General features: G+C 43.5%; 1 protein-coding gene and 1 long non-coding RNA gene across 4 annotated transcripts in view; one reads left to right on the forward strand and one right to left on the reverse strand.

The window, feature by feature from the left end:
• LOC133539116 (uncharacterized) overlaps positions 1-24747 on the reverse strand; it is a 1110877-nt gene that overhangs the window by 438030 nt on the left and 648100 nt on the right. The gene's annotated exons all lie outside the window — the stretch shown is intronic.
• smad1 (SMAD family member 1) overlaps positions 1-24747 on the forward strand; it is a 126495-nt gene that overhangs the window by 33706 nt on the left and 68042 nt on the right. Inside the window, exons 3-5 of one of the 3 annotated variants that reach the window (XM_061881190.1) lie at positions 4666-4853; positions 4948-5117; positions 14263-14395. The gene's annotated coding sequence lies outside the window, so the exon portion shown is untranslated. Of the gene's footprint in view, positions 1-4665; positions 4854-4947; positions 5118-8853; positions 9041-14262; positions 14396-24747 lie in introns of those variants that run through there. The other 2 variants (XM_061881193.1, XM_061881192.1) reach the window with 2 other exon arrangements.

Below are 24747 nucleotides of genomic sequence, written 5' to 3' on the forward strand. Positions count from 1 at the left end.
TCCACTATGGACTGGACTCACACTATTATGTTAGATCCACTATGGACTGGACTCTCACACTATTATGTTAGATCCACTATGGACTGGACTCTCACACTATTATGTTAGATCCACTATGGACTGGACTCTCACACTATTATGTTAGATCCACTATGGACTGGACTCTCACACTATTATGTTAGATCCACTATGGACTGGACTCTCACTAGTATGTTAGATCAACTATGGACTGGACTCTCACACTATTATGTTAGATCCACTATGGACTGGACTCTCACACTATTATGTTAGATCCACTATGGACTGGACTCACACTATTATGTTAGATCCACCATGGACTGGACTCTCACTATTATGTTAGATCCACTATGGACTGGACTCTCACTATTATGTTAGATCCACTATGGACTGGACTCTCACTATTATGTTAGATCCACTATGGACTGGACTCTCACTATTATGTTAGATCCACTATGGACTGGACTCACACTATTATGTTAGATCCACTATGGACTGGACTCACTATTATGTTAGATCCACTATGGACTGGACTCACACTATTATGTTGGATCCACCATGGACTGGACTCTCACTATTATGTTAGATCCACTATGGACTGGACTCTCACACTATTATGTTAGATCCACTATGGACTGGACTCTCACACTATTATGTTAGATCCACCATGGACTGGACTCTCACTATTATGTTAGATCCACTATGGACTGGACTCTCACTATTATGTTAGATCCACTATGGACTGGACTCTCACTATTATGTTAAATCCACTATGGACTGGACTCACACTATTATGTTAGATCCACCATGGACTGGACTCTCACTATTATGTTAGATCCACTATGGACTGGACTCACACTATTATGTTAGATCCACCATGGACTGGACTCTCACTATTATGTTAGATCCACTATGGACTGGACTCACACTATTATGTTAAATCCACTATGGACTGGACTCTCACACTATTATGTTAGATCCACTATGGACTGGACTCTAACACTATTATGTTAGATCCACTATGGACTGGACTCTCACTAGTATGTTAGATCCACTATGGACTGGACTCTCACACTATTATGTTAAATCCACTATGGACTGGACTCTCACACTATTATGTTAGATCCACCATGGACTGGACTCTCACTATTATGTTAGATCCACTATGGACTGGACTCACACTATTATGTTGGATCCACTATGGACTGGACTCACACTATTATGTTAGATCCACCATGGACTGGACTCTCACTATTATGTTAGATCCACTATGGACTGGACTCTCACTATTATGTTAGATCCACTATGGACTGGACTCTCACTATTATGTTAGATCCACTATGGACTGGACTCTCACTATTATGTTAGATCCACTATGGACTGGACTCTCACTATTATGTTAGATCCACTATGGACTGGACTCTCACTATTATGTTAGATCTACTATGGACTGGACTCTCACTATTATGTTAGATCTACTATGGACTGGACTCTCACTATTATGTTAGATCCACTAAGGACTGGACTCTCACACTATTATGTTAGATCCACTATGGACTGGACTCTCACTATTATGTTAGATCCACTATGGACTGGACTCTCACTATTATGTTAGATCCACTATGGACTGGACTCTCACTATTATGTTAGATCTACTATGGACTGGACTCTCACTATTATGTTAGATCTACTATGGACTGGACTCTCACTATTATGTTAGATCCACTAAGGACTGGACTCTCACACTATTATGTTAGATCCACTAGGGACTGGACTCTCACACTATTATGTTAGATCCACTATGGACTGGACTCTCACACTATTATGTTAGATCCACTATGGACTGGACTCTCACTATTAAGTTAGATCCACTATGGACTGGACTCTCACACTATTATGTTAGATCCACTAGGGACTGGACTCTCACACTATTATGTTAGATCCACTATGGACTGGACTCTCACACTATTATGTTAGATCCACTATGGACTGGACTCTCACTATTGTGTTAGATCCACTATGGACTGGACTCACACTATTATGTTAGATCCACTATGGACTGGACTCACACTATTATGTTAGATCCACCATGGACTGGACTCTCACTATTATGTTGGATCCACTATGGACTGGACTCTCACTATTATGTTAGATCCACTATGGACTGGACTCACACTATTATGTTAGATCCACTATGGACTGGACTCTCACTATTATGTTAGATCCACTATGGACTGGACTCTCACACTATTATGTTAGATCCACTATGGACTGGACTCTCACTATTATGTTAGATCTACTATGGACTGGACTCTCACTATTATGTTAGATCCACTAAGGACTGGACTCTCACACTATTATGTTAGATCCACTAGGGACTGGACTCTCACACTATTATGTTAGATCCACTATGGACTGGACTCTCACACTATTATGTTAGATCCACTATGGACTGGACTCTCACTATTAAGTTAGATCCACTAAGGACTGGACTCTCACACTATTATGTTAGATCCACTAGGGACTGGACTCTCACACTATTATGTTAGATCCACTATGGACTGGACTCTCACACTATTATGTTAGATCCACTATGGACTGTACTCTCACACTATTATGTTAGATCCACTATGGACTGGACTCTCACTATTGTGTTAGATCCACTATGGACTGGACTCACACTATTATGTTAGATCCACTATGGACTGGACTTACACTATTATGTTAGATCCACCATGGACTGGACTCTCACTATTATGTTAGATCCACTATGGACTGGACTCTCACACTATTATGTTAGATCCACTATGGACTGGACTCTCACACTATTATGTTAGATCCACTATGGACTGGAGTAAATAAATACAAATTGTTACTGGCACAGATGGTAGAACAGCAATGCCAGCAACTTTAGGGTTCTTGGTTTGATTCCAGCTTCCGCTGTAGTCACCTCTGTTGTGTCCTCCTTAAAGGCCGTGGTTAGGGTCTTGATGGCACCATCAGTGTGTGAGTGGGTGGGTGTGGAAATGTGTCAAAGTACTTTGAGTACCTTGAAGGTAGAAAAGCGGGAGAAAAGTATAATCCCTTTTACTTTTTGAGTTATTTTGCCAACCAACAGTGACATGATCATAACATCCTGGTGGAGGTAAAAAGTACAAATATGCAACTTTGCACATTTTCACTGTACTAACTCCCGTACTGACGCTGTGTTGCCACTAGAGGGCGTTCCTAGTCTACTTTATAGAGTCTCAAAATGCAAAATGCATCCATCCGATTGTCATGCTTTCCAAAAAAAGATGGTGATCTATTTATAGTGCTTGTAAAATGTATATCCAAACAAGTATCAAATGTACTATGACAACAAAATGCACATGAACATGTTTTTATATTTATTATTTATTTGATCAATTGTCAACCAAATAAAAAAACAGTTTTACATAAACAAACTGATGCACTTTCATAAACGAACAGTTGTACATTCATAAAAAAAAAGTTTTTTTAAAAAGGAAGAAATGTTGCTGACCGAAAGGGTTTAGGCTGAAGTTGAACACTAACACACATAAACACATTGATTGTTTTCTCTTTAAAAAAAAAACAACTAAACAAACAAACACATCAATGCAGGGCCGACTTTTTCTTGTCAAATGTCAATGAATGAATGATGATGCGCCTCAAAAGAATTTTTTACAGAAAATAAATCCCTGGCCTCTTCAAATTTTACCTGTTGCAGTTTTGTTTTTTTTTGCTTAAAAGCCAGCATGTATTGTTACTTCTTTTATAAAGTATATATGCATGCAATTTTATATGTGCATATACTGTGTAATAAGTATATTTTTGTATAAAAATGTTATCTTTCCATCTTTTTTGTAATTAAAAAAACACGTTTTTTGCTGGTCAGGGAGATGTGCATTTTTTTTTTATTTTTTTTTTTTGCATTAATCCAGTGGTTCTTAACCTTGTTGGAGGTACCGAACCCCATTAGTTTCATATGCGCATTCATTGAACCCTCCTTAGTGAAAAATAAAATGTTTTTTTTTTTTCAAATTCAAGACAAAGTTATGTGTTTTTGGTAACACTTTAGTATGGAGAACATCTTCTAAGTAACCAAGACTTAATTTAGAGTTATTTGGTTAGCGTTAGAGGGTTAGAGTTATAATAAGGCATTAATAAGTACTTAATGATGACTAGTTATGTTACTAATTTGCATGTTAATAAGCCACTAATTAATGGTGAATATGTTCCCCATACTAAAGTGTTACCATTTTCTTTTTACTGGTGCACAAAATGAAGCGTGCACAAAGATAACTTTGTTCAAAGAAAAAAACAACACAGTGCATGAACTTGTAACAAATAACACACCTGCAAATCAGTGAGACTTCTGCTGTTGCCGTATCCTTAATAGCCTAATAGGGAGAAGTTTTTATTGACCCGATGAGTCGGGTGTGTTTTGACCTCCGCTGAACCCCTGAGGCCGACTCACCGAACCCTTAGGGGTCGATCGAACCCTGGTTAAGAACCACTGCATTAATCAGAATATTTGAATGAAATGTATTTGTACTGACAAAAACAATAATCTATATGAACATTTTCTTTACTATGAATTCATTTTAGTACAAAGCATCATCAAAAATAAATGTAATTAATTAGGTGTCACGTGCAAGCTCGAACTCGCTTTGGATCTGCCAGCACCTCCGTTGTCAGCGCGCCGAAACACGCCCACATGCCGGCAAGTCTGTGGGCGATCAGCAATCTGCACACCTGGATTTGATGAGGGCGAGGTGTATAAGGACCAGTGGACCCAAGGATCCTGGCCGGAACTTAATCTTCTGTTCGTAGTAAGCATCCCATGTCTGGCTTCCCTGCCGTTTGCTTGGTTGCTCTTCTGTCTTCCGAGTTCCCTCGTCTGATCTACTTTGTGTCTTACCGCAGTTCTTCCCGTGTCTTCCATAATCGTGCTGTGCGCCTTGACTTCCCCTTTGGACTGCCTCCCTTGATCCTCGACCCCCGCTTTGCAGACGTACCTCTTGACGTCTCTCTCAGCCCCACGGACCTACGGCTTGACCTTCTGCTTTGTCCGTCCTCTCGCCCAACACATCACGGTAATACACAACAATTAATCACACACATTGTCACACATGCATACACCCCTTTTGGATTAGTCACACTCCATTCTCTTGTTTAATGCATATATATATATACATATATATATATATATATATCTTTAGTATTATATATATGTGTATATGTATAAGTAATAATACATAGAGCAACATTACCCCCTTGTGGAACTGTGCCGTCACTACTCCCTCCTGCAACCATAACATTAGGCAGTATAAAACTTTTTTCGCAAACATAGAAATGTGTAAACAATGTTGTAATGAAGAGCCCTCCAAACAAATTTCTGCTTAGAGAGCTAATTTAGCCAGGTGTGGCCCTGCATTAACGCCTTTCTAAGGCTTTCTTTTTTTGTGCATTGTAACCCGTATATAAACGCTAGCAAGAGTCAGCTAACAATGGAGCCAAGTCAAGTCCACCTTTTCAGCGCTCAAAAAACCTCCAACTTTTGTATAAACATGCTATAAGTATAAATGTACTATAGTAACACACTAGCACACTCATACGTATTTTTGCATACGGCCGTGTATTAATTTCGTGGACTCATCACAAATCTTCGCTATTTCTTTCAACAACAACACTACTAATGGCAGACTTCATAAGAACCAACAAAGACTACTTTGGGACAAATGATAATCCAGAACCTGAATGTTTTTTGAACCTGAATATTACGAGGATGACCGACAAGTTTTAGAAGCTGTGTGCTAAACAGATCCAGCTTTAGTGGCATGGCGCAGTGGGGGAGTGGCCGTGCGCAACCCGAGGGTCCCTGGTTCAATTCCCACCTAGTACCAACCTCGTCATGTCCGTTGTGTCCTGAGCAAGACACTTCACCCTTGCTCCTGATGGGTGCTGGTTGGCGCCTTGCATGGCAGCTCCCTCCATTAGTGTGTGAATGTGTGTGTGAATGGGTAAATGTGGAAGTAGTGTCAAAGCGCTTTGATTACCTTGAAGGTAGAAAAGCGCTATACAAGTACAACCCATTTATCATTTATTTAGTGAAACACAAATCATTATGGAGCGGTATTGCTAAGTGCTAAATAAGAAATACAAACACATTAAAATAATTGCTTACTGTACAATGTCTGCTCTCACTAGGATGAGAGATTTAATCATTATTCTCACGCATGTTTAAAAAACTCTAAATTGACCAAATTTTCGCATTATGTCCACAACCTTCTACTATATAAGTGAGAGGCATGATTTATAATCTACAGTTAACTTTCACCGACTCAGAGGCGATGCAGCCGCTCAGTATGTCAATAGCTGTACAAGTTAGTTTTCGGTCACGGTGTGCGGCTTAAAAGTATTTCCACTGCGTCATAGCTTGTAATAACAAAATGGCCAATATTCAAGTCCCAATGCAGAATTGTTGCCAGCTTTTGGATGAATTTTTAAATCGACACACACCTCCGGACAGAGTGGTGGAGGGGCACCACGTCAATACATGGTCCCTGGTCACGTGACCTCATAACGATGACCTCGTGGGGATCCTTTCAAAGATGGATGACATCATCCTGCGATCACACAATCCTCCACCAAGCTCCCCCTCCCCCCACAGAAGGAATTGAACACGTGGTTCGACAATGTAATAACTCCTGTTACACTTTGATGTACGCAAAAAAGATTGTGTTTAAAGTCGAGCTCGTGTGTTAGAATAATTGTCTCTTCAACCATTTGAAACAAAAACTGAAAGGGCAAGGTTTCTTTTTTAATTCTTCACAAAATAATTAAAAACATTGCTTGGCTTCAACAGCACATTACATCCCAGATCCACATACATATATATATATATATATATATATATATATATATATATATATATATATATAGGTGCTGGTCATATTATTAGAATATCATGAAAAAGTTGATTTATTTCATTAATTCCATTTAGAAAGTCAAACTTGTAGAATGTATACATTCATTCCAAACAGACTGATACATTTCAAGTGTTTTTTGCCAAAAAGGAGATGATTATAGCTGACAACCAATGAAAACCCTAAATTCAACATCTCAGAAAATTAGAATATGGTGAAAAGGTCAGATATTGAAGACACCTGGTGCCACACTCTAATTAGCTAACTAACTCAAAACACCTGGAAAAGCCTTTAAATGGTCTCTCGGTTTGATTCTGTATGACACACAATCATGGGGAAGACTGCTGACTTGACAACTGTCCAAAAGATGACCATTGATACTTTAAAGAAGGAGGGCAAGACACAAAAGGTCATTGCCAAAAAGGTTGGATGTTCCCAGAGCTCTGTGTCCAAGCACATTAATAGAGAGCCGAAGGGAAGACAAAGATGTGGTAGAAAAAAAGTGTACAAGCAAGAGGGATAACCGCGCCCTGGAGAGGATTGTCAAACAAAAATGTGGGGGAGATCCACAAAGAGTGGACTGCAGCTAGAGTCAGTGCTTCAAGAACCACCACGCACCGACATATGCAAGATATGAGCTTCAGCTGTCGCATTCCTTGTGTAAAGCCACTCTTGAATAAGAGACAACGTCAAAAGCGTCTCGCCTGGGCTGAAGACAAAAAGGACTGGACTGCAGCTGAGTGGTCCAAAGTTATGTTTTCAGATGAAAGTAAATTTTGTATCTCCTTTGGAAATCAAGGTCCCAGAGTCTGGAGGAAGACAGGAGAGGCACAGAATCCACCTTGCCTGAAGTCCAGTGTCAAATTTCCACAATGGGTAATGGTCTGGGGTGCCATGTCATCTGCTGGTGTTGGTCCACTGTGTTTCCTGAGGTCTAGGGTCAATGCAGCAGTCTACCAGGAAGTTTTACAACACTTTATGCTGCCTGCTGCCGACCAATTTTATGGAGGTGAAGATTTCATTTTCCAACATGACTTGGCACCTGCACATAGTACCAAATCTACCAGTACCTGGTTTAAGGACCATGGTATCCCTGTTCTTGATTGGCCTGCAAACTCACCTGAAATGGATACATGGATGATACAGCAGAGGATTGGGAGAATGTCATGTGGTCAGATGAAACCAAAATAGAACTTTTTGGTATAAACTCAACTGGTGGTGTTTGGAGGAAGAAGAATACTGAGTTGCATCCCAAGAACACCACACCTACTGTGAAGCATGGGGGTGGAAACATCATGCTTTGGGGCTGTTTTTCTGCTAAGAGGACAGGACGATTGATCCGTGTTAAGGAAAGAATGAATGGGGCCATGTATCGTGAGATTTTGAGCCAAAACCTCCTTCCATCAGTGAGAGCTTTGAATGGTTGACCAAATACTTATTTTCCACCATAATTTTTTCACATTCTGTCTCTCACAGTTGAAGTGTACCTATGATGAAAATTACAGACCTCTGTCATCATTTGAAGTGGGAGAACTTGCACAATCGCTGGCTGACTAAATACTTTTTGGCCCCACTGTATTTAACATTATTATATACCACTAACTGAGTAGTTTGTGAGAGAATTGACACCTGTAGCAGTAAAGACAGCTGGTAAAGGTACAGGTGCAGCACCATATAACCATCTTACCTCCATCAACACCCCCCTCACACACACACACACACACACACACACACAGCGTCATACCTCCCCTGTTGTGTGACGACTGTTAAACTGGCAGCTGTGTGTGTTTGTTGCCCCGGTCAGCAAGCAGACATGTGAGTGACAGCTGCTGTCAGGACGCGTCCCACCGCCCCGCACTGCAAGACCACCCCCTCGTAAGCTCTGCATGTGAATGACTACATTCCTCCAGGAGGGTCTTCTTTTTCTAAGTAGGGTTGGGGTTTGCATCAAGAAGAAGACAACGGTGTCCACCACCAGGCTGCTGCACAGAAAGGACAGGGAGAGATGGCCACAACACACACTAGAGGAATCAGGCCTAAAACATATAAAAATGAGTTCAAGTCAAAACTCACATGGCCCTCTGTTGGAGGTAATGATGCACTGCACCCTTAATGCACATACTGTAACATTATCTTTGATGAGGTGTCACTCTGTGATTGGTAGTTCATCTGTCTCCGTGCAGCCTTGTCAGACAGTGACAACATGGTCGCCATGCCCTGATCCAACCATTAAAATTGTCTCTGGCCTTTGCCAAGACGCCAAGTGACTGTCCCGTGTGTGTCAGTCATGGTGATTGTCACCTCGCACGCCGGATGTCATGTGAGCGTGGAAGGCAGCCGCCGCTCACCATCTGGCTGGAGACAGGCCCTGCTCCAAGATCCCGAAATGGGAGACCGTGGGGGGTCGTGGTTGGGGACACAGAGGGTGGTAGGAGCACGCAGTTAAAGACGTAGTAATGGAGGATGCAGTGGACGACATAGTGGGAGATGGAGTGCATGGAGGACATAGTGGGAGATGGAGTGCAGGACCCAGTGGAGGACATAGTGGGAGATGGAGTGCATGGAGGACATAGTGGGAGATGGAGGACATAGTGGGAGATGGAGTGCAGGACCCAGTGGAGGACATAGTGGGAGATGGAGGACATAGTGGGAGATGGAGTGCATGGAGGACATAGTGGGAGATGGAGGACATAGTGGGAGATGGAGTGCAGGACCCAGTGGAGGACATAGTGGGAGATGGAGTGCATGGAGGACATAGTGGGAGATGGAGGACATAGTGGGAGATGGAGTGCAGGACCCAGTGGAGGACATAGTGGGAGATGGAGTGCATGGAGGACATAGTGGGAGATGGAGTGATGGAGGACATGAGGACATAGTGGGAGATGCAGCTCATGGACGACATACTGGGAGATGCAGTACATGGAAGACATAGTGGGAGATGGAGTGCATGGAGGACATAGTGGGAGATGGACTGCATGGAGGACATAGTGGGAGATGGAGGACATAGTGGGAGATGCAGTGCATGGAGGACATAGTGGGAGATGCAGTGCATGGAGGACATAGTGGGAGATGCAGTGCATGGAGGACATAGTGGGAGATGCAGTGCAGGGCCCAGTGGAGGACATAGTGGGAGATGGAGTAAAGGACCCAATGGAGGACATAGTGGGAGATGGAGTGCATGGAGGACATAGTGGGAGATGCAGTGCATGGAGGACATAGTGGGAGATGGAGTGCATGGAGGACATAGTGGGAGATGGAGTGCATGGAGGACATAGTGGGAGATGGAGTGCAGGACCCAGTGGAGGACATAGTGGGAGATGCAGCGCATGGAGGACATAGTGGGAGATGCAGTGCATGGAGGACATAGTGGGAGATGCAGTGCATGGAGGACATAGTGGGAGATGGAGTGCATGGAGGACATAGTGGGAGATGGAGTGCATGGAGGACATAGTGGGAGATGGAGTGCAGGGCCCAGTGGAGGACATAGTGGGAGATGCAGTGCATGGAGGACATAGTGGGAGATGCAGTGCATGGAGGACATAGTGGGAGATGCAGTGCATGGAGGACATAGTGGGAGATGCAGTGCATGGAGGACATAGTGGGAGATGGAGTGCAGGGCCCAGTGGAGGACATAGTGGGAGATGGAGTAAAGGACCCAATGGAAGACATAGTGGGAGATGGAGTGCATGGAGGACATAGTGGGAGATGCAATGCATGGAGGACATAGTGGGAGATGGAGTGCATGGAGGACATAGTGGGAGATGGAGTGCAGGACCCAGTGGAGGACATAGTGGGAGATGGAGTGCATGGAGGACATAGTGGGAGATGCAGTGCATGGAGGACATAGTGGGAGATGCAGTGCATGGAGGACATAGTGGGAGATGCAGTGCATGGAGGACATAGTGGGAGATGGAGTGCATGGAGGACATAGTGGGAGATGGAGTGCAGGACCCAGTGGAGGACATAGTGGGAGATGCAGCGCATGGAGGACATAGTGGGAGATGCAGTGCATGGAGGACATAGTGGGAGATGCAGTGCATGGAGGACATAGTGGGAGATGCAGTGCATGGAGGACATAGTGGGAGATGGAGTGCATGGAGGACATAGTGGGAGATGGAGTGCAGGGCCCAGTGGAGGACATAGTGGGAGATGGAGTAAAGGACCAAATGGAGGACATAGTGGGAGATGGAGTGCATGGAGGACATAGTGGGAGATGCAGTGCATGGAGGACATAGTGGGAGATGGAGTGCATGGAGGACATAGTGGGAGATGGAGTGCAGGACCCAGTGGAGGACATAGTGGGAGATGGAGTGCATGGAGGACATAGTGGGAGATGGAGTGCAGGGCCCAGTGGAGGACATAGTGGGAGATGGAGTAAAGGACCCAATGGAGGACATAGTGGGAGATGGAGTGCATGGAGGACATAGTGGGAGATGCAGTGCATGGAGGACATAGTGGGAGATGGAGTGCATGGAGGACATAGTGGAAGGTGCAGTGGAGGACATAGTGGAAGTTGCAGTGCATGGAAGACATAGTGGAAGATGCAGTGGAAGTTGCAGTGCATGGAAGACATAGTGGAAGATGCAGTGGAGGACATAGTGGAAGTTGCAGTGCATGAAAGACATAGTGGAAGTTGCAGTGCATGGAAGACATAGTGGAATATGCAGTGGAGGACATAGTAGAAGTTGCAGTGCATGGAAGACATAGTAGAAGATGCAGTGGAGGACATAGTGGAAGTTGCAGTGCATGGAAGACATAGTGGAATATGCAGTGGAGGACATAGTAGAAGTTGCAGTGCATGGAAGACATAGTGGAAGATGCAGTGGAGGGCATAGTGGAAGTTGCAGTGCATGGAAGACATAGTGGAATATGCAGTGGAGGACATAGTGGAAGTTGCAGTGCATGGAAGACATAGTGGAAGATGCAGTGGAGGACATAGTAGAAGTTGCAGTGCATGGAAGACATAGTGGAATATGCAGTGGAGGACATAGTAGAAGTTACAGTGCATGAAATACATAGTGGAAGATGCAGTGGAGGACATAGTGGAAGTTGCAGTGCATGGAAGACATAGTGGAATATGCAGTGAAGGACATAGTAGAAGTTGCAGTGCATGGAAGACATAGTGGAAGATGCAGTGGAGGACATAGTGGAAGTTGCAGTGCATGGAAGACATAGTGGAATATGCAGTGGAGGACATAGTAGAAGTTGCAGTGCATGGAAGACATAGTGGAAGATGCAGTGGAGGACATAGTGGAAGTTGCAGTGCATGGAAGACATAGTGGAAGATGCAGTGGAAGTTGCAGTGCATGGAAGACATAGTGGAAGATGCAGTGGGGGACATAGTGGAAGTTGCAGTGCATGGAAGACATAGTGGAAGTTGCAGTGCATGGAAGACATAGTGGAATATGCAGTGGAGGACATAGTATAAGTTGCAGTGCATGGAAGACATAGTGGAAGGTGCAGTGGAGGACATAGTGGAAGTTGCAGTGCATGGAAGACATAGTGGAAGATGCAGTGGATGACATAGTAGAAGTTGCAGTGCATGGAAGACATAGTGGAAGATGCAGTGGAGGACATAGTGGAAGTTGCAGTGCATGGAAGACATAGTGGAAGATGCAGTGGAGGACATAGTGGAAGTTGCAGTGCATGGAAGACATAGTGAAATATGCAATGGAGGACATAGTAGAAGTTGCAGTGCATGGAAGACATAGTGGAATATGCAGTGGAGGACATAGTAGAAGTTGCAGTGCATGGAAGACATAGTGGAAGATGCAGTAGAGGACATAGTGGAAGTTGCAGTGCATGGAAGACATAGTGGAAGATGCAGTGGAGGACATAGTGGAATATGCAGTGGAGGACATAGAAGTTGCAGTGCATGGAAGACATAGTGGAAGATGCAGTGGAGGACATAGTGGAAGTTGCAGTGCATGGAAGACATAGTGAAATATGCAATGGAGGACATAGTAGAAGTTGCAGTGCATGGAAGACATAGTGGAATATGCAGTGGAGGACATAGTAGAAGTTGCAGTGCATGGAAAACATAGTGGAAGATGCAGTGGAGGACATAGTGGAAGTTGCAGTGCATGGAAGACATAGTGGAAGATGCAGTGGAAGTTGCAGTGCATGGAAGACATAGTGGAAGATGCAGTGGAGGACATAGTGGAAGTTGCAGTGCATGGAAGACATAGTGGAAGTTGCAGTGCATGGAAGACATAGTGGAATATGCAGTGGAGGACATAGTAGAAGTTGCAGTGCATGGAAGACATAGTGGCAGATGCAGTGGAGGACATGGTGGAAGTTGCAGTGCATGGAAGACATAGTGGAAGATGCAGTGGAGGACATAGTAGAATTTGCAGTGCATGGAAGACATAGTGGAAGATGCAGTGGAGGACATAGTGGAGGTTGCCGTGCATGGAAGACATAGTGGACGATGCAGTGGAGGACATAGTTGAAGTTGCAGTGCATGGAAGACATAGTGGAAGATGCAGTGGAGGACGTAGTGGAAGTTGCAGTGCATGGAAGACATAGTGGAAGATGCAGTGGAGGACATAGTGGAAGTTGCAGTGCATGGAAGACATAGTGGAAGATGCAGTGGAGGACATAGTGGAAGTTGCAGTGCATGGAAGACATAGTGGAAGATGCAGTGGAGGACATAGTGGAAGTTGCAGTGGAGGACATAGTGAAAGTTGCAGTGCATGGAAGACGCGGTGTGAGATTCAGTGGAGGACAGAGTAGAGGACATATTGGTGGACAGCGTGCACTCCTACGTCAGCTGGCTTCCACGTTCATGTGAAAAGATGTGCTTCCCAGGCACACGCTGCCTGTTAAGTTTCAATGCATGATAACTTCTTTTTACGCTTGCGTTGCAAACGGGTGAACTTGTCCCCACCACTCCATGAAACATTGTTTGATAGTTATAGAGTTTAATAGTTTAATAGTTATAGAGTTTAATAGTTTAACGCAGAGGTGAGCTTTTTTTCTCCACAGCCAAGAAGGAAAAGTACATTTCAAGGTAAAGTTCTTAAAGGGTCAGTGATGGCCACAGTTTGACACTGGAACAGATTATTCCTCTTTCCTTTGTTTCCTGTGGAGGACAAGACATTTCATTGGAAGACATGAGGACTAGTTGGTCAGTTAGCGCAGTGTAAAGATGATAGAAGATGTGCAGGATGCATGAATATACAATATTATTATGATTATAGATCTTTAACCTGAGCCCAAGTTCTCATGTCTTTTATTGCTTCTCATCATCTTCTTCATGCACGTCCCTCCTCCCTTCTTCACTCTTTTTTTTTTTTCATTTCACGTGCAGCTCGTTCCCGCCTCACTCAGACATGCTGTCGCCAGCCTCGTGACGTCATCATCTGCTGCAGCACCGCACAGCCTGTCTCCCTCCGCCGCGCCCTCATCATCCCAGAGAGAAAGTAGTCCCAACCCTGAACTTGGTGAGTGAGAGAAACGCACTTTTGGAATTAAACGATTGAGCACAGGTAATGTAATAATACCAATAAAAAAAACACGATTTATAAAGTTTGATATGTATATGTTACATATGCACACATGGGTTTATATGCAAGCTTTCTCTCAATTTAGCGTTAAAGATGATGTAACCCAGGGGTCACCAACCTTTTTGAAACCAAGAGCTACTTCTTGGGTACTGATTAATGCCAAGGGCTACCAGTTTGATACACACTTAAATAAATTGCCAGAAATAGCCAATTTGCAAAATTTACCTTCAATAAATAAATCTATATATATATATAAAAAATGGGCATTTCTGTCTGTCATTCCGTCGTACATTTTTTTTCCTTTTACGGAAGGTTTTTTTGTAGAGAATAAATTCTGAAAAAAACACTTAATTGGATGGTTTGAAAGAGGAGAAAACACGGGGAAAATGAAAATCAAATTTTGAAACAGGAAGGGGAATCAGTGCACTGTCAACACCGTGTATGGTGCGGATGGTGTTCTGCTGACTTCGACTGCGGATGTTGTGGATAGGTGTAGGGAACACTTCGAAGACCTCCTCAATCCCACCAACACGTCTTCCTTTGAGGAAGCAGTGCCTGGGGAATCTGTGGCGGACTCTCCTATTTCTGGGGCTGAGGTCGCTGAGGTAGTTAAAAAGCTCCTCGGTGGCAAGGCCCCAGGGGTGGATGAGATCCGCCTGGAGTTCCTTAAGGCTCTGGATGCTGTGGGGCTGTCTTGGTTGACAAGACTCTGCAGCATCGCGTGGACATCGGGGGCGGTACCTCTGGATTGGCAGACCGGGGTGGTGGTTCCTCTCTTTAAGAAGGGGGACCGGAGAGTGTGTTCCAACTACCGTGGGATCACACTCCTCAGCCTTCTCGGTAAGGTTTATTCAGGTGTACTGGAGAGGAGGCTACGCCGGATAGTTGAACCTCGGATTCAGGAGGAACAATGTGGTTTTCGTACTGGTGGTGGAACCGTGGACCAGCTCTATACTCTCGGCAGGGATCTCGAGGGTGCATGGGAGTTTGTCCAACCAGTCTACATGTGCTTTGTGGACTTGGAGAAGGCATTGGACCGTGTCTCTCCGGAAGTCCTGTGGGGAGTGCTCAGAGAGTATGGGGTAATGGACTGTCTTATTGTGGCGGTCCGTTCCCTGTATGATCAGTGTCAGAGCTCGGTCCGCATTGCCGGCAGTAAGTCGGACACGTTTCCAGTGAGGGTTGGACTCCGCCAAGGCTGTCCTTTGTCACCCATTCTGTTCATAACTTTTATGGACAGAATTTCTAGGCGCAGTCAAGACCTTGAGGGGTTCAGGTTTGGTGGCTGCAGGATTAGGTCTCTGCTTTTTGCAGATGATGTGGCTTCATCTGACCAGGATCTTCAGCTCTCACTGGATCGGTTACCAGCCAAGTTTGAAGCGACCGGAATGAGAATCAGCACCTCCAAGTCCAAGTCCATGGTTCTCGCCCGGAAAAGGGTGGAGTGCCATCTCCGGGTTGGGGAGGAGACCCTGCCCCAAGTGGAGGAGTTCAAGTACCTAGGAGTCTTGTTCACGAGTGGGGGAAGAGTGGATGGTGAGATCGACAGGCGGATCGGTGCGGCGTCTTCAGTAATGCTGACGTTGTACCGATCCGTTGTGGTGAAGAAGGAGCTTAGCCGGAAGGCAAAGCTCTCAATTTACCGGTCGATCTACGTTCCCATCCTCACCTATGGTCATGAGCTTTGGGTCATGACCGAAAGGATAAGATCACGGGTACCAGCAGCCAGAATGAGTTTCCTCCGCCGGGTGGTGGGTCTCTCCCTTAGAGATAGGGTGAGAAGCTCTGCCATCCGGGAGGAACTCAAAGTAAAGCCGCTGCTCCTCCACATGGAGAGGAGCCAGATGAGGTGGTTCGGGCATCTGGTCAGGATGCCACCCGAACGCTTCCTGAGGGAGGTGTTCAGGGCACGTCCAACCGGTAGGAGGCCACGGGGAAGACCCAGGACACGTTGGGAAGACTATGTCTCCCGGCTGGCCTGGGAACGCCTCGGGATCCCCCGGGAAGAGCTAGACAAAGTGGCTGGGGAAAGGGAAGTCTGGGTTTCCCTGCTTAGGCTGCTGCCCCCACGACCCGACCTCGGATAAGCGGAAGAAGATGGATGGCTGGATGGAAATTTTGAAACATAGTTTATCTTCAATTTCGACTCTTTAAAATTCAAAATTCAACCGAAAAAAATTGAGAAAAACTAGCTAATTCGAATCTTTTTGAAAAAAATTAAAAAATAATTTATGGAACATCATTGGTAATTTTTCCTGATTAAGATTAATTTTAAAATGTTGATGACATGTTTTAAATAGGTTAAAATCCAATCTGCACTTTGTTAGAATATATAACAAATTGGACCAAGCTATATTTCGAACAAAGACAAATCATTATTTCTTCTAGATTTTCCAGAACAAAAATTTTAAAAGAAATTCAAAATACGTTGAAATAAGATTTAGATTTGATTCTACAGATTTTCTAAATTTGCCAGAATAATTTTTTGAATTTTAATCATAATAAGTTTTAAGAAATATTTCACAAATATTCTTTGTCGAAAAAACAGAAGCTAAAATGAAGAATTTAATTAAAATGTATTTATTATTCTTTACAATAAAAAAAAAATTTACTTGAACATTGATTTAAATTGTCAGGAAAGAAGAGGAAGAAATTTAAAAGGTCAAATCATTTTTAAGGTTGTATTTTTTCTCTTAAATTGTCTTTCTGAAAGTTATAAGAAGCAAAGTAAAAAAATAAATGAATTTATTTAAACAAGTGAAGACCAAGTCTTTCAAATATTTTCTTGGATTTTCAAATTCTATTTGAGTTTTGTCTCTCTTAGAATTAAAAATGTTGAGCAAAGAACAGGCCAGCGGGCGACTCATCTGGTCCTTGCGGGTGACCTGGTTTCCCGCGGGCACCGCGTTGGTGACCCCTGTTGTAACTTGTCACAAAATTAAGTAGACCTCCAAATGCATTGCAAAGAAAAACACTGCTATCTTTTACACCTGTTTTTATTTGTTATTTTGCATGTAAATATGTAAATATGACCTTATGTGTCTGAATTCGGCAGACTTCTGAGGCACAAAATGAGACATGTTGAGGCAGCTTCCTTCCTTCTGCCTCTTCTGGCCTGAAGGTTATGTTCATGCATTAGTCTGCATTATTAATGCGATGGCTTGAAGATGTGTCCAACGCTTGATAATGAAAGATTATGCCTTGCACAGAAAGCGGAGGCATACAGTGTGTGTGTGTGCATTATGCATTATGCACACATATAAATCATGTTTCAATCTCAGTCTGTACTTTGGAGGTCAGATAAAAGCTCTGCGACAACTCTTGAAAAAATATTGAAATGATTAGAAACAAATTTCTTAACCCCATAAAATCATTGTAGTCATTTTTCTTTGAAATTTCAGTAAGTAAAAAAGAAATCATATATACATACAGTATATGTATGTATATAAATAACCATCCATTTTCTACCGCTTATTAACTTTTTTGGGTCGTGGGGGCGCTGGTGCCTATCTCAGCTACAATCGGGCGGAAGGCGCGTACACCCTGGACAAGTCGCCACCTCATTGCAGGGCCAACACAGATAGACAACATTCACACACTAGGGACCATTTATTGTTGCCAATCAACCTATCCCCAGGTGCATGTCTTTGGAGGTGGGAGGGGCCTATCCCCAGGTGCATGTCTTTGGAGGTGGGAGGGGCCTATCCCCAGGTGCATGTCTTTGGAGGTGGGAGGGGCCTATCCCCAGGTGCATGTCTTAGGAGGTGGGATGGGCCTATCCCCAGGTGCATGTCTTTGGAGGTGGGAGGGGCCTATCCCCAGGTGCATGTCTTTGGAGGTGGGAGGGGCCTATCCCCAGGTGCATGTCTTTGGAGGTGGGAGGGGCCTATCCCCAGGTGCATGTCTTTGGAGGTGGGAGGGGCCTATCCCCAGGTGCATGTCTTTGGAGGTGGGAGGGGCCTATCCCCAGGTGCATGTCTTTGGAGGTGGGAGGGGCCTATCCCCAGGTGCATGTCTTTGGAGGTGGGAGGGGCCTATCCCCAGGTGCATGTCTTTGGAGGTGGGAGGGGCCTATCCCCAGGTGCATGTCTTAGGAGGTGGGAGGGGCCTATCCCCAGGTGCATGTCTTTGGAGGTGGGAGGGGCCTATCCCCAGGTGCATGTCTTTGGAGGTGGTAGGGGCCTATCCCCAGGTGCATGTCTTTGGAGGTGGGAGGGGCCTATCCCCAGGTGCATGTCTTTGGAGGTGGTAGGGGCCTATCCCCAGGTGCATGTCTTTGGAGGTGGGAGGGGCCTATCCCCAGGTGCATGTCTTTGGAGGTGGGAGGGGCCTATCCCCAGGTGCATGTCTTTGGAGGTGGTAGGGGCCTATCCCCAGGTGCATGTCTTTGGAGGTGGGAGGGGCCTATCCCCAGGTGCATGTCTTTGGAGGTGGGAGAGGCCTATCCCCAGGTGCATGTCTTTGGAGGTGGGAGGGGCCTATCCCCAGGTGCATGTCTTTGGAGGTGGGAGGGGCCTATCCCCAGGTGCATGTCTTTGGAGGTGGGAGGGGCCTATCCCCAGGTGCATGTCTTTGGAGGTGGGAGGGGCCTATCCCCAGGTGCATGTCTATTTATTTATTTTATTTCATTCAATTTTTCCCCTGTATATTTTTCCTAAATTGGTATACAATAATGTAATTGTATTGCATTATTTACTGCTTTTCGAATAGGGTTCTTTGGTCCTTTAACCCGCAGAGCACTCCTGTAATTTGCAGTACGTCAGTTTGAGAATCACGTCCGTAGAGGATCTTTGACTACTGTTTATTGCAGTACGTTCTTGAAAACAGCAAAGATTAGACCGTATTTTTGCAGTAAGTCCTTTAAAACAACGGAGATTTGACTGTAGAATGTCCTTAAAACAGCAGAGAGGTCCTGTCATATAGAGGATCTTTGATTTTGGTTTTTTTTTTGTTGCTCCTTAAAAACAGCATGGGACTACTGTGGTATACAGGATCTTTGACTAGTGTTTTTGTAGTAGTTCCTTAAAAACAGAAGAGCACTCCTGCCATATAGAGGATCTTTGAATAAAGTTTTTGAGTATAGGTCGGTAGAAAATAAATGTGTCCTTAAAAAAGCAGTGAAGGATGGATGATCTTTGACTAGTGTTTTTGCAGTAAGTTCTTAAAAGGACCATGTATAGCTCCTGACATTTGTGTTCTTGCGTGTCATTAATAAAAAAAACAGCAGAGCGCTCCTGACGTAGAGAGAATTTTTGACGAGTGTATTTTGAAGCACTCTCTCAAAAACAGCAGAGCTTTGATTTTATATTTTGCAGAAAGTCCTTGAAAACAGCAGAGGGCTGCTTTTGATATAGAGGATCTTTGATTTTTATCTTTTTTTTCAGTAGCACCTTTAAAACAGCAGAGGGCTCTTGTTGTATAGAAGATCTTTGGTGAGTATTCTTACAGTCAGTCCTTAAAAAGAATATAGCCTTTATGTTGTATAGGGGATCTTTGACTATCGTTTTGTGCAGTAGTTCCTTAAAAACTGGATCCATCCATCCATCCATCCATTATCTACCGCTTGTCCTTCTCGGGGTCGCGGAGTGTTGGAACTTATCCCAGCTGCACTCAGGCAGAAGGCGGGATGCTCATGTCATATAAAATATCTTAGACAAGTGTTTTTGCAGTAAGTTTTCTAAAAACAGCAGATGTTTTTATTGTATAGAGGATCTTTGATTGTTGTTTTTTTGTTGCTCCTTAAAAACAGCAGAGGACTACTGTGGTATACAGGATCTTTGACTAGTGTTTTTGTAGTAGTTCCTTAAAAACAGAAGAGTGGTCCTGTCATATAGAGGATCTTTGACTAAAGTTTTTGCGTAAGGGTCCTTAAAAACTGAAGACTGTTTCTATTGTATAGAGGATCTTTAATTACTGTTCAGTAGGTCCTTAAAACCAGCGGAGAGCTCCTGTAATATAAAGGATCTTTGACTTGTGTTTTTTTGTGTGTAGTATGTTCTCAAAAACAGCAGAGCTTTGACTATATGTCTTCAGTAAGTCTTTAAAAAAAAGCAGAGCACTCCTGCCTTATAAAGGATCTTTGACTAGCGTTTTTTGCAGTAGTTCCTTAAAAAAAGGAAGTGAGCTCATCCATCTGTCCATCCATTTTCAACCGTTTGTCCCTCTCGGGTCGCGAGGCTGCTGGAGCCTATCCCAGCGGCACTAGGGTGGAAAGCGGGGATGCTCATGTCGTATAAAATATCTTTGACAAGTGTTTTTGCTGTAAGTTTTCAAAAAGCAGAAGAGTGTTTCTATTGTATAGAGGATCTTTGATTACTGTTTTTTTCCGTAGGTCCTTAAAACAGCGCAGGGTTCCTGTAATATAGAGGATCTTTCACTTGTGTTTTTTGTTGTTGTATGTTCTCAAAAACAGCAGAGCTTTGACTATATGTTTTCAGTAAGTCTTTAAAAACAGCAGAGCACTCCTGTCTTATAGAGGATCTTTGACTAGCGTTTTTTGCAGTAGGTCCTTAAAAGCAGCAGACCTTTTACTTTTTTTTTTTGGCAGTAAGTCATTAAAAACAGTAGAGGGCTCCTTTTATATAGAGGATCTTTGATTACTTTTCAGTCGCTCCTTTAAAACAGCAGAGGGCTCTTGTTGTATAGAAGATCTTTGCTAAGTGTTTTTGCAGTCAGTACTTAAAAAGCAGTAGAGCCTTGATGTTGTATAGAGGATCTTTGACTATCGTTTTGTGCAGTAGTTCCTTAAAAAAGGAAGAGAGCTCATCCATCCATCCATCCATTTTCTACCGTTTGTCCCTCTCCATTCGCGAGGGTGCTGGAGCCAGGGGCACTCGGGCGGAAGGCGGGGACGCTCATGTCATATAAAATATCTTTGACAAGTATTTTTGCAGTAAGTTTTCAAAAAGCAGAAGACCGTTTCTATTGCATAGAGGATCTTTGATTACTGTTTTTTCAGTAGGTCCTTAAAAACAGCAGAGGGTTCCTGTAATATTGAGGATCTTTGACTGGTTTTTTGTTGTTGTATGTTCTCAAAAACAGCAGATATTTGAAAATATTTTTTCAGTAATTCTTTAAAAACAGCAGAGCACTCCTGTCTTATAGAGGATCTTTGACTAGCGTTATTTGCAGTAGGTCCTTAAAAGCAGCAGAGCTTTTACTACTTTTTTGGCAGTAAGTCATTAAAAATAGTAGAGGGCTTCTTTTCATATAGAGGATCCTTGATTAGGGCTTCACGGTGGCAGAGGGGTTAGTGCGTCTGCCTCACAATACGAAGGTTCTGCAGTCCTGGGTTCAAATCCAGGCTCGGGATCTTTCTGTGTGGAGTTTGCATGTTCTCCCCGTGAATGCGTGGGTTCCCTCCGGGTACTCCGGCTTCCTCCCACTTCCAAAGACATGCACCTGGGGATAGGTTGATTGGCAACACTAAATGGTCCCTAGTGTGTGAATGTGAGTGTGAATGTTGTCTGTCTATCTGTGTTGGCCCTGCGATGAGGTGGCGACTTGTCCAGGGTGTACCCCGCCTTCCGCCCGATTGTAGCTGAGATAGGCGCCAGCGCCCCCCGCGACCCCGAAAGGGAATAAGCGGTAGCAAATGGATGGATGGATGGATCCTTGATTATTTTTTTTTTTTCAGTTGCTCCTTTAAAACAGCAGAGGGCTCTTGTTGTATAGAACAGTGGTTCTCAAATGGGGGTACGCGTACCCCTGGGGGTACTTGAAGGTATGCCAAGGGGTACTTGAGATTTTTTTTAAATATTCAAAAAATAGCAACAATTCAAAAATCCTTTATAATTATATTTATTGAATAATACTTCACTTCATCAAAATATGAATGTAAGTTCATAAACTGTGAAAAGAAATGCAGAAATGCAATATTCAGTGTTGACAGCTAGATATTTTTGTGGACATGTTCCATAAATATTGATGTTAAAGATTTCTTTTTTTGTGAAAAAAATGTTTGGAATGAAGTTAATGAATCCAGATGGATCTCAATCAATCAATCAATCAATGTTTACTTATATAGCCCTAAATCACTAGTGTCTCAAAGGGCTGCACAAACCACCACGACATCCTCGGTAGGCCCACATAAGGGCAAGGAAAAGTCACACCCAGTGGGACGTCGGTGACAATAATGACTATGAGAACCTTGGAGAGGAGGAAAGCAATGGATGTCGAGCGGGTCTAACATGATACTGTGAAAGTTCAATCCACAATGGATCCAACACAGTCGCGAGAGTCCAGTCCAAAGCGGATCCAACACAGCAGCGAGAGTCCCGTTCACAGCGGAGCCAGCAGGAAACCATCCCAAGCGGAGGCGGATCAGCATCGCAGAGATGTCCCCAGCCGATACACAGGCAAGCAGTACATGGCCACCGGATCGGACCGGACCCCCTCCACAAGGGAGAGTGGGACATAGAAGAAAAAGAAAAGAAACGGCTGATCAACTGACATTTATTCAGTTATTTTTATATCTTTTTTTCCAAATAGTTGAAGAAAGACCACTACAAATGAGCGATATTTTGCACTGTTATACAATTTAATAAATCAGAAACTGATGACATAGTGCTGTATTTGACTTCTTTATCTTTTTTATCTCTATTACAATCCCCAAAGAGGGCACTTTAAGTTGATGATTACTTCTATGTGTAGAATTCTTTATTTATAATTGAATCACTTGTTTATTTTTCAACAGGTTTTTAGGTATTTTTATATCTTTTTTTCCAAATAGTTGAAGAAAGACCACTACAAATGAGCAATATTTTGCACTGTTATACAATTTAATAAATCAGAAACTGATGACATAGTGCTGTATTTTACTTCTTTATCGCTTTTTTTTTCAACCAAAATTGCTTTGCTGTGATTAGGGGGTACTTGAATTAAAAACATGTTCACAGGGGGTACATCACTGAAAAAAGGTTGAGAACCACTGGTGTAGAAGATCTTTGGTTAGTTTTTTTGCAGTCAGTGCTTAAAAAGCAGTAGAGCCTTTATGTTGTATAGAGGATCTTTGACTATCGTTTTGTGCAGTAGATCCTTAAAAAAAGGACTCACGAGGATGCTTGAGCCTATCTCAGCGGCACTCGGGCGGAAGGCGGGGACGCTCATGTCATATAAAATATCTTTGACAAGTGTTTTTGCTGTAAGTCTTCAAAAACAGAAGACCTGTCAGGGTTATTTGTTGATGAACCCCAAGATGCAGAGAAGGAGGCAGGCTATTGGTAAGTAAACATGATTTAATTAAATAGTAAGAGAAAACCAAAACCTAAAGGGTACAAACAGAAAGCGCGCACATGGGCGGAATAACAAACTAAGGGTCTTTAGCATAGAAGCTAGCAAGAAACAAAAAAGGACCTAGCGTGGAAGCTAGCGGGTAGCAAACAGGAAAAAAACTGGAAATGGCTAATGCTAACAGAAACAGCTTACCGCTACGACAACCAGGACAAAATGTAGCACGACAGGTAGTAGCTGTAACAAAACGACACGACAAGAGCGACATGTGGCAACGACGGTAAAAATGACAATACAATGATCCAGCAACTGACACAAGACAAAGGAGGTACAAATAGGAGCAGGCTGATTGGCAACAGGTGTGGCCAGATGCCAATCAGCCGCAGCTGAAGGGGAACACAGCACTCAGGGAACAAGACAGGTAGCTGACAAAATAAGAGCACTTGACAGGAACTAAAAGACAGGAAATACTAAACACAGGAAAAAGACAAATGCAGAGGAAAAACCTAAAACCTAGACAAACTGTCAGGGGCTAGCCTGACAAGACCGTTTCTATTGTACAGAGGATCTTTGATTAATGTTGTTTCAGTAGTTCATTAAGAACAGCGGAAGGTTCCTGTAATATAGAGGATCTTTGACTTGTTTTTTTGTTGTTGTATGTTCTCAAAAACAGCAGAGCTTTGACTATATTTTTTCAGTAAGTCTTTGAAAACAGCAGGGCACTCCTGTCTTATAGAGGATCTTTGACTAGCGTTTTTTGCAGTAGGTCCTTAAAAAAGGAAACAAGCTCATCCATCTATCCATCCATTTTCTACTGTTTGTCCCTCTCGGGTCGCGAGGGTGCTGGAGCATATCCCAGCGGCACTCGGGCGGAAGGCGGGGACGCTCATGTCATATAAAATATCTTTGACAAGTATTTTTGCGGTACGTTTTCAAAAAGCAGAAGACCGTTTCTATAGCATAGAGGATCTTTGATTACTTTTTTTTCAGTAGTTCCTTAAAAACAGCGGAGAGTCCCTGTAATATAGAGGATCTTTGACTTGTTTTGTTGTTGTTGT

Source organism: Nerophis ophidion, linkage group LG20 (assembly GCF_033978795.1).
Source record: "Nerophis ophidion isolate RoL-2023_Sa linkage group LG20, RoL_Noph_v1.0, whole genome shotgun sequence".
Lineage (NCBI taxonomy): Eukaryota > Metazoa > Chordata > Actinopteri > Syngnathiformes > Syngnathidae > Nerophis > Nerophis ophidion.